Source organism: Pipra filicauda, unplaced genomic scaffold (genome assembly GCF_003945595.2).
Source record: "Pipra filicauda isolate LSUMZ 115617 unplaced genomic scaffold, ASM394559v2 scaffold271_size1040873_pilon, whole genome shotgun sequence".
In the NCBI taxonomy this organism is placed as follows: domain Eukaryota; kingdom Metazoa; phylum Chordata; class Aves; order Passeriformes; family Pipridae; genus Pipra; species Pipra filicauda.
In genome coordinates, this window is record NW_024104389.1 from 202,153 (window position 1) to 211,079 (window position 8,927).

At 44.3% G+C, this 8,927-nt stretch overlaps 1 protein-coding gene across 2 annotated transcripts in view; it reads right to left on the reverse strand.

Annotated features, from left to right (window-relative positions):
* The window catches only part of RALBP1 (ralA binding protein 1), a 33,562-nt gene extending 27,752 nt beyond the window's left edge, over window positions 1–5,810 (reverse strand). The window contains exon 1 of one of the 2 annotated variants that reach the window (XM_027737085.2): window positions 5,697–5,810. The gene's annotated coding sequence lies outside the window, so the exon portion shown is untranslated. Of the gene's footprint in view, window positions 1–5,187; window positions 5,381–5,696 lie in introns of those variants that run through there. The other variant, XM_027737086.2, reaches the window with a different exon arrangement.
* Window positions 5,811–8,927: the final 3,117 nt, after the last annotated feature.

Consider the following 8,927-nt stretch of genomic DNA (forward strand, 5'->3'; position numbering starts at 1 on the left):
CCAAGCTCTTACAGTTTTAGTCCATTCAATCAATTAAAAATATCCCATAAAATATGAAAAGCTCTTTAGGCTATCTTAAAAGAACAGCATTTCCTTTGAAGCCACCACAATTGAAAATTAAAAGAGGAGATGAAACTTTTCTTTGAATCCAATTTATAAAAAAAAAAAAAAGGTATTTTAGGTTTTGTACAGATTAGAATTATGCTTTTATATAGCATTTGGTTCACAATATTAAAATCTACCGGAGTTACAGTATTACAAATATAGTAAAATATCTGCCAACTTAATTATCTTTCATCAATAGTTATACACTAAATTAATAGACTCAGTGCTAAGTATGTGAAAGCAGTATACTGGACACAGAAAAACAATAATTGATTATTATGGACTTCCATAGTAATATGATAGAAAACCACTACTAATCCCATGAAATTAGAGTTTAATTCCTGGCATGTTTAGCATTACAATTTACATTTAGCATTCAATGTAATTTATGTTAATAAAAATCAGTGAAAATTTATTTTCATGCTAACATCCAAAAAAATTCTGCACCTTGACTGGTGATGCTCACATTTAAAAAACTTAACTGGGCAGGTTAGAAATGTTAAAGTAGCAACAAGCCTCGTTACCAGGGTAAGTTAAATGTTAAACTTCACAAAAGTCATTAGAGGATAAACATTAAAATTATAGCTTCAAACTCTTAGGTGTAACTCCTATTTTACAAAGTTAGGTATGGTTTTAAAGAGAAGTGATATTCTCGCAGAATTCTTACTAAATGTTTTGTGAAAAAGAGAAGCTGCGGTTTTTGTCAGCTGTGATAGATCTTTTTCCACAAGTGTCAAGTTAACAGTATTATCACCATATATTGTGTTTTTAAAAAACATGTATCCAACTCAAGCTTCGGTAGTACCAGAGATAGATGTTCAGTCCCAAGAGCTCCTTTCTGCCAGATGTCTTGTCCTCTACCACAAAGATCATTTACTTGTAATACAAAAAGCCCAGGCACCTTGCTGAACTGTAAAGCAGGAAGCAAACTTCATGAGCTGCCTTAACCTAGATCACAGAAACACACAAAATTTTCATTCTACAGAGGATAAAAATGAAACAAAAATACATTTTATCTATACATAACTATGAATTGACTCGAGTGGAGAGTTATTCACTGCTAACAAACGTACAAAACAACCAATCCAAAACTAAATTTGTTTTCCTTAAAATAATTTTCGGCTTGGTCCAAACCTGCATTTTGATTTGGAATGTCAAACCTTAGCACTGAGCACTCGCTCCTCACTCTTCCTCTACAGCAACCATCTGGCTGTTCCCACCTCACGCAAACAGCCATCACTCATCCCTTTCTTTCCTTGTGTGCCTCCAGAGACCAGAATAGCCAGTCTAAAAAAGCTCTGTTTCTTGTGGGCAAGAAGGAGAATAAAGAAGGCAGCATGGCAATGAGAAATCTGCACCTACGGGTGGTTCAGAAGCTGCTGCCCCTTCCACTGTACTGCAGTAGAGGGCAGGACCTACTCCCACGAAAAAGCTTAGCCCCCAGCAGACAAAACAGTGCATCTCTGCATATTTAGATAAGGTCTTCCCCAGCACTGTGCTCTGTAGCTGGTCTGTACTGGTCTGTAGCTGGCAAGAATCCTTAAGCCATTTCCTGCTTCCTCCAGGGAAGGCAGTAGCCTGGATGGAAGCAAGCCACAAACTGTCTACAAGATCATACCATAAATTAGTGTGTAACACCAAGGATCATAAAGTTTCTTTTAAAGAAATTAGTTACATCGATTGCTTGAGGTTTATATTTCTATGTATCTTCCTTAAAATAAACGGACAGATGGCAAACTATTAACAATTAAGGGCACACCAATACAGATGAAGTGACACACTTCAATTATTATATCAGAATAATTGCATCATTTTATTCTGCACACAGAACACAACACTAGATTTGATTATTTAAAATATAACATTTCTCTAATAACTTTTTTTTAACTGGGCTAAATATCACATTAATATTGATACACATTAACATTTCACTATACTTACTCGGATCTACATTATTTTTGTTGTTTTAGCATCTGACAAGCACTTCTTTATTTATTACTTTATTGTTATAAAACTTGTGTTTATTAAATAATTAGTTGCTATTTTTCAGTCTGGATGTTATGCCAAGCCACTTCTGGAAGAAACTGGGACATCTTCATTATCTGTACTTTTGTTTACTTAGTATCACAGGAGCTAGACAAGGAAAAAATACCAGATCATGTTCTCTATTAAAACACATCTCATTTAATTACCAAAGGAAATACTACCTGTAGGTACTGAACTGATCACTCTAAACACTGCAATCTCATGTTTTCGAATTTGCAGATCTCAGTCTCCCATGCATACTTGGAATTCATCATTAGACAAGAAAAAGAGATGCCTACTGCTTTTTTAATGCACAAGTAATAATAAACAACACTACAGACTCCAGTTATTTTTCCCAAATATTTTCGGTCAGACATATTTTGTTTAGGTATTAAGTTTGATATTTACTTTCTTACTATCCACTAGAACCATTGTACTTTGTATTTATCTTTTTCACAAATTCTTCCCTACTAGTGTCACAGCATTTTATTGATGAAACCTAAATAAAACACTTTTCCCTAGCACATTATCTTCCAGTAACAGGACAGAAAAAACTAGCAGCTCTTCGGATATATTAGAGCTGAGGGTTGCGCGAGCTGACTAACTGGATCACCACTCCTTACTCGGGTAATATCATATACATCCTTCCACATCCCAGTTCCCAGCGCCTGCTCCAAGTAAGCAGTCATCCTCCAATTTCTACTACAGCCTACAGAAAAGCAGGGAGTACTGGACCCCTGCTGCTATTCAGTTTCAGAGACTTGCTTTTGCTGCCACCATCAAAATATTTTTCAGTCTACTGTATGTCCACAGCTTTACCCAAGTTTGTATTCCCTGATGTCAAACCCAAAAGGTGAGGGATGGTTGGGATGGGAAGGATAAGTATGAACAGGAAAGATGTCATACTGTTCCTTTCTCTAAACTCAACCTGCATCCTTACCCTTCTGGTTTTGGCCATGGCAGCAGAGGATGCACATAATTTGGACAGCAGTCACCCCTCAAGACCACCATGTCTGGGGATGCAGCCTAAGTACAAGCCTCCCAGTCCATAAGGTACTTCCAGCCCAACTACGGGACTGTTTGACGTACTTTTAAATTATTTTTGACCGACAATTTGAAAATTATGGTCCATGAGGCTCTGGGGAACAGTAGAAGGAGATGAATTCTTTAGGTGAAAATCTGAAGCTGGCACATGGCAAACCATGTCTAGTTTAAGGGTAGTAAATCATTCACTGATTCAACATAATCAGACACATTAGTTCAGAGAAAAGCTTAGTAATTTTGCTATACTATACTATAATAAACTGAAGGTAAATGTCATACTATATTTTGGCATTTTGAGGCCAGCTGCATGACACCAAACTTTACAGAAGGAAAATAGATTTGCATTTGTTGCCATTTATTGCTGAACAGCAGCATTTTCCATGTTAGTCTAAAAACAGCCTGTAAGAAACAGCAGTGTTTCCTTAGAAAATATGCAAATCTTTTCTGTAAGAAAATACAGCTAAAACCTATTAGGGAAATGTGCCTAAAGGGTACAGCAGAGATCAAACCCCAAAGCTCACACACATCAGCTCTGCTTTAGGCACACCTGCAGAATCAAGCCGTGCAGCTCTGAAGCAAGAATGCAGTTACTGCAGTTCCAGGACAATATATTCTGGCATAGACATGCACATACAGAAATGGAAATAAGCTTCCCTACAGAAAAAGAACTTTGTTCCCTGCATAACTACAATCACACCAGGGATTTTACAGTGAAATCCTTCCTTTGGGGAAAAAAACCCCACCAAACCAAATCACAAAATCTACCCTTCCACCCCTGAACACACCTTAACTAGGACTGAACGATGCCAAAGTTGCACCTGGAATATTCAAATTTGGAGGCAGCTATTCCTATCTTCCATTTCAGATGTGGGAAGACTACAGAATACAACTTATTTTCTCCAAGACAGAAAAAAAGATCCCTAGAACAGAGAATGCAAGGTTCCCTGCTTCTCTGTAACAGACACTCCATTTTTTATATAATTACCTAGAACACTACAGCAAGGGGGTTAATAAATTTCAAACACTCAGAAGTACTAAACAGTCAAAACTACAACAGTTTGGAAGGGCCCTTTTTTTATTTCTCAGTAGAAAAGAGTCCCCCCAAAGCATATGTCACACACACTGTATGGACTTTACACAGCCCCCAACGAAATGAGCTGAAGAAGCCACACTACATCATTCACCATGAGCTGTGTGCAACACCTCAGAGGACATCAAAACCCAAATCTAAGGGATCTAAGGGATCACTCCTTTAAGCTCATTAATACATTTACATCCATTACATCCATTAAATCCAAGAGAGCCTCAACATCACCCTGAACGGGTGCATTATGGCAATGCTGAACTCTCATGGTAAGCGCTTCAAGCCTTTTCCAGGTGAGAAACACGTTTAGGAATGCAATTAGGGCTGTTCTGCTGTGCTGGAACAAGGGACCTGCACAAATCCATCTGGCTTATGCAACTGGCAAAAAGGCCTTAGCCTGTTTTTATTAATTATTATTTCCCGTTAAGGATGATCATTAACCTCAGGGACAATTGGGTGGGGGAATCCAAACCACACCGTTCTCATGAACAGACACCTTCGATGTGTACTGCTGATGTTTTCTTTGTTGCTCATTTTAACATACATAAGCACTTAAAAGTAAGACCTCATCGGTGGGTCATGTATTTGCTCATACATCACACATTGACATGTCCCTGGAAGTGTTCAAAGGCCAGGTTGGATGGAGCAACCTAGTCCAGTGGAAGGTTTCCCGGCCCATGGCAGGGGCCTTGGAGCAAGATAATCTTTAGGGTCCCTTCCAACCCCAACATTATCAGGTAGGGAACAGCATCCTTAGCAACTGTTAACCACACCAGATGTGTAAAAATGACAATTAACAGCAAGTCTTCTGTTTTTTTAAACATGTGACCTTTAGGTGAAGGTAAATGAATAAAAAAACCTGATCTCTCCCTCCCCACCAAAAAAAAACCCCCACCAACCCAAAACAACCCCGCGGGGAGCCAACCCACAGTCCAGCAGAGCTCTCATCCGAGACCGAGCTGTAGCGAACCCCGCACGATCCAAAGGGAGTAAACGCTTCAGGAAACAGGTCGCACAGGGCGCCTGTTCCCTTAGGGGCAGGAGGGACAACAAGGAGAGAGGTAAGTGAACACGAAGAGGGAGAGAGGGGAGGGAGAGAGGGAGGGAGAGGAGGGAGAAGGGAGAGAGGAAGGAAGCAGGGACGGAGGGAGGGAAGGAAGGGAGGACAGAGAGGCAAGGAGGGAGGAGGAGGAAGGGAGTAAGAGGGAGACGGAAAGGTGGGTGGAGCCCTCCGCGGCCACGCCCCCCGCGCGCGGGCAGCCTCGCCCGGCCCCTCCCCCACCCGGGAGCCGCGCGCTGCGGGGAGGTGGCGGCTCGCGCCGCTCGTTGTCCCCCCCCTTCCTTTCCTCCGCCCCCGCCCGCCCGGATACGGAACGGCTCCCGCGCCCCCCACGGGGGTGTCGGGCCGGGCCGGCCGCCCCCTCGTCCCCGCACTGACCGTCGGGGGTCCCGCTCGCTGGCGCAGCGGCTCCGCCTCAGCCTCAGGCGCGGCGGGCACGCCCCGCCTCGCGCCCCATCCCGGCGCCGCCGCCGCCCGGCGCTCGCAGGCACGGCCGGGGAGCGGCGCGAGCTGCAGCCACCGCGCATGCGCGCCGCCTCGCTCCGCGCGGCCAGGAGGGCGGGGCGGGAGGCGCTGGTCTCGCCGCGCGCGGGGTATGACGGGAATTGTAGTTCATCCCGGGGGCGCTGCCTGGGGGGCGCGAGGCGGCTGCGGCCGCCGCACTACAGCTCCCAGCGGCCCGCGCGCCGCGAGGGGGGAGCGACGGTGCCTCTCCCGCCCCCCTGGCTGTTGAAGCCGCTGCCTGAGGGATGCCCGGCCTCCCTTCCTCCCTGCCCGGCGGGGACAGCCGAGATATGTGTATGGAGCTTTCGCAGCAGCCGCCGAGGGCCGGCGGGCAGCGACCCCACCGCTCCTCTGGGCAGGTTTACAAGAAACGCGAGGGTCCTTGGTCCTTAAGCCAGCAGTGGCCCTTGTGGCCAAGAAGGCCAGTGGGTTCCTGGGGGGCATTGGGAAGAGCATTCACAGCAGGTCAGAGGAGGTGATCCTGCCCCTCCAGCCCTGGTGAGGCCACATCTGGAGTGCTGTGTCCAGTTCTGGGCTCCTCAGTACAAGAGAGACATGGAGCTCCTGGAGCAGATCCAATGAATGGCAGCAATGATGATCAAGGGACTATAGCATCTCTCTTATGAGGCAAGACTGAGAGCATTGGGCCAGTTCAGCCTCAACAAGAGACAACTGGGTATAAGTATCAGAAGGGAGGTGCCAAAAGGATGGAGCCGGGCTCTTAGGGTTGCCAAGCAATAGGACAAGAGGCAACGGCCAGAACCTGATGCACAGGAAGTTCCACCTGAATATGAGGAAGAACTTTACTTTGTGGGTGACCAAGCACTGGGACAGAGCCCAGAGGGGTTGTGAAGTCTCCCTCATGGGAGATACTCAAAAACCATCTGGACACAATCCCATGCCATGTGCTCTGGGATGACCTTGCTTGAGCAGGGAGGTTGGACCAGAGGTTGGAAGGGACCACTGTGGGCCCTTCCAACGTGACCCATTCTGGGAGTCTGTAATTCTGTTAGTAGTGATAAAGCTGGGTACGGCCAAACATGTTGTGAGATTATAATTGTCAGAATGAGAAGTCTGGGAACACTACAAGTCCCAGCACAGCAGCTGACACAGCCCCATAGGTGGGGGCACCTGGGCTGCCTCCTCAGCTCACAGGGGAGCAGCTGTTGGCTTCGGCTTTGGCTTCATCCTGCATAACAAACCTGACCTTGAGTCGCTGCCCACTCTCTCTGCCACTCTGAAATACGAGGAAATGGAGTCTGGATGTGACTTGAGGCAACCTGTGCCAAGGAACACATCTCCATCTAAATGTGCATCCTGTTTACAGTGATGCTGAAAGGAATTTTGCAAATTTTTGCCTCTTACAATGCAAGTTTCTGTTATGTTAAGCACCTGCATAATTTGAATCCCTTTCAGGATTCTTCATCAACAGAAGAATTTGTTTCAGCCAGAAGCAGGGCCGATTCATTCCCACAGCCTCAAGCATAATCCCCAGCCTATTGGACACATTAATACTGTGGCAGCGTGCCACCTGCTCCATTTATTCACTTGAGATTCAATGCTGCTTAGTCCCTGTCAAATGAGCTCTTTGTGCCACCTCCTGCGGTAATGTAAAAGGTCCCCCACAGGAATTTCTGCTATTCAGTAGAAGATACAAAAGGGAGGGTTGTAAACACTCTGATTAGTGTTGGAGCACAGGGATATTGTCTCCGCTGCGTATTACATAACCACGCAACTTCCAGTCTACCTCCTCCTCTCCAGAAGAAACAGTTTAACAGCAAGGGTTCACTGGGCTACTTAACTTCACAGCTGAACGCTTTTCTCTTTTTTTTTATACAAAGCCAACGTTACTCCTGGCAAAAGAAGAGAAAGTTTAGTTCTGTAACATTCCACAGTAATTCAGGATGATTGTGAGGATCTCCACTTGAAGTGACAGTGGCCAGAGGCTCTCAGCTCTGAAGAATGAGTGTTATCAGAGGCCTTTGCCAAGAAAAATTCATGCACAATGGGCCCATCAGCTAATGAACCCAGAATGAATCTTCTCCCAGTTTTTGAGGACAAACAAGTGATTGTGTGCAGTACTGCCTATACCAATTTACTGCCGTGTGAAACACATTTGGATGATTTCTGACTTAGAAAACTTACTGAGGTCTGAGGCCAACTTACACAGACCCAGGCACTTTCTTGCACCCTCCACATGCTCCACATTCACTCAGTAAATTCTTACTGCTTTAAGAACAGAATGAAACAAGGATTTGGAGGTGGCAAGCTCTCTGCTTTGAAATTCAGTCTCACCTGAGCCTCATAAACACAATAAAATAGTAATGGAGGGGAACTTTAGAAACAATTTAGTCAGTGAGAAAAAAAGGGAAAAGGCATAGCTGTGTTAATGAATAATTCCTTCCTTCTTCTACAACTTCAAGAAAGCAAGTCTGGGGTTGAGTTTGTTTTAGAAAGATGGGAGTCTACGTGGGTTGTACCATTCTGGGATAAACTTAAGACATGCTGTGTAATTCTCATGAGCAATAAAGGAATATACAGCAGTCATAAAGAAACTAGTTGGCCTCATACAGAAAGAAACATGTGAAACAAGAGCCTGAATATACATCAGGAGTAAATTAATTAATATACATTTACATTAATGAATATACATTTACAGTAGTAAATTAATTAACGCCTTTGGGGGGAAAAAGTATGATGTTTATAGAAAGTACCACAGAGCAGAAGAGAGCTAAGAAAGTGTGTGACACTGAACTCTGCCTAAAATACCCCCATGGGCAGTACTAAGGAGTCACAGAATCATAGAATCGCAGAATGGTTTGCGTTGGAAGGGACCTTAAAGGTCACCTTGTTCCAACCCCCCCTGCCATGGGTGGGGATATCTTCCATTAGAACAGGTTGCTTAAAGCCAAATAATTCCAAGTTCTCCGCAGTAGGAAGAAAATGTATAAATACTTAAACAATGAAGAGGGTGTAAGAAAACTTGGGTCTTGAGTATCTACGATGTATCTACTCTTACATCGTAGATAGAGTTGTCTGAAAGGAATTTGCTCTGTTCTGTGCAACATTTTGTATCCAAGTATGTTTTTCTATGTGAGTAGCACA